Source organism: Abrus precatorius, unplaced genomic scaffold, assembly GCF_003935025.1.
Source record: "Abrus precatorius isolate BTA unplaced genomic scaffold, Abrus_2018 Scaffold11, whole genome shotgun sequence".
Lineage (NCBI taxonomy): Eukaryota > Viridiplantae > Streptophyta > Magnoliopsida > Fabales > Fabaceae > Abrus > Abrus precatorius.
Genome location: NW_020874303.1, coordinates 28,604,338 through 28,606,503, shown reverse-complemented (window position 1 = coordinate 28,606,503; position 2,166 = coordinate 28,604,338).

Genomic DNA, 2,166 nt, shown 5'->3' with positions numbered 1-2,166 from the left:
ATGCTTCTGTGAAGTTGGTTAAACTGTCTCTGGCACCACGCTTAGAGATATGAATAAGGCATGAAAGTCGATGTCTTCTATTCTTAAGTGTTGAAGTTTAGTGTCCTATTTGATTAAGCTTAAACGAAGATTCTTAAAAAATTAAAAAAGAGAGAGAAAAAAATAAATTTTTTTGTTAAGCTAACTCTTAGAATTAAGTTTAAATATTTAGAAATAAAAAAAATTTATTAAAAAATTTGTACTATTATTAATAGTTTTAATTAATTTTTTAAATTAAAATTAACAAGTTTTTATAAAAAAAATATTTTTTTATACTAATATAAATTTAAAAATTCTTACGATTAATTTAAATTTTTTATTTAATTTATATCCGTTATTAAAATAATAAATTATAATTTGTTAAACGTAAGTTAAATAAAAAATTTAGATAAGTATAAGAATTTTTAAATTTAAACTATTGTAAAAAAATATTTTTTTTAATTTTATATGTATATATATATATAAAAGATGTGCACTTGATAAATTGTTTGAGTGAGATTAGAAAATTTTGGATGCGTAGGAAATTCTTGTAATGGAAGAATAATCCAGAGGAAAATTGGAATTGGAGACATATCTATTCTTGGATGTATCAAAAAAATCTTTGGGGGAGTGGAGGCATGTTACGTCAACCTCCTCAAAGTGCTGCCTTGTTCTGCCAATCTTCGAAACAAGTCATGTGACTCAATTTTCCATCTGCATCTGTAATTATTGCTTGCATCTGAAGCTAAGCAAGCTTTGATAAGACATTAAAACTAGCCATACCCTTTATGCAGCCAATTTCAATGGATCTACAGCTTGTGTACCTTTTAAGAAATAAACTATTATTTTTCAAAAATAAAGTAAACTATACACATAAATTACTAAAATTAATACAGGAACTTTTGAAATATAAATCACAGTTTAAGTTGGGAGACATAAACTTATTTCAATACGCTTAACGGTTTTCATATTTTGTTTGCATCTTTGGAGATTTATTTGCAACTTACTTTATAGACTCACAATTGAATGTGATAATCATGAAGCACCAAATTTTCATCCGTAGTCAATCGCGTTTATTGGCAAGATTCGGACACATTGACATGCATATATATAGAAACTTATATGAGATCAATTGTTACCCAACAGGTCTTAAAAGAATTTGCGGTTAATGGCAGTTGAGTTGAAGAAATTCATTTTGTGAAAAGTTTTCATGCTACACTTTTCTTTTTTAAAAAAAAAATTCTTCCAAATTCATTGATAACACGATCAAGTGATTGCTTTTTTAACTGTATTATTGAGTGAGAAACAAATCTTGTGACCCTTTAATCTTCTAATCATTTTGTTAGAGAAGTGACAATAGATTTAGTTTAAAATCTTATTAAATAGTGAGTGACGGAATTATATCATCAATATTACGTGTAAATCGTGGAATTTTAAAATGTTTTGTTGAAAAATCATGTCAAAAAGTGTGATCCTTCAAAATTTTCGTGATATAACTTTTTATCTTGTAAAATGTGTGATGAATAAGCGACACATGTAGTGGACAAGGAAAGTCGCAAAATCATGGACCACCATCAATAGGATCGCCCATAAACCTTTTTTAACAAAGTAAAATAATTAAGAAACGGATGAGGGAGTGGCAAAGACATTTTCTCCAATGATTAGATGGTATGTTGGTAACAAGAGCTTTTCTCAACCTTGTCTTCTTGCCCAATCATTAGTAGGGAATAAGTTCCATCCGATGCCATATAATTTTGAACTATGGTTAAATGCATCTTAATGTAAACAAGCACAAATGTTAAAGTTCCTTATATCCAACTTCTTCAAGAATTGGGGGGTTCTTTCTTCTACTAGGATAAATAAATATGTTTTTAGTTTATAAAATTTTTAAATTTTAATTTTTATAATGTTTTATTTCAGTTCTTATATTTAAAAAAACCATAACTCTAATAATTTCTAAACAATAATGTGTTTTTTTTAAGTTACGTAAGTGAAAATGATCAAAACTAATAATTTTAAAAATTTGTAGGAATTACAATAAAAAATTAATTTTGGTGAAGATCAAAGTAAAAAATTAATATATTTGAGGAACAAATATACTTAAGTAAAAAAAAAAGTGCCTTTTCTAGAATCTATACATTGAAGGTT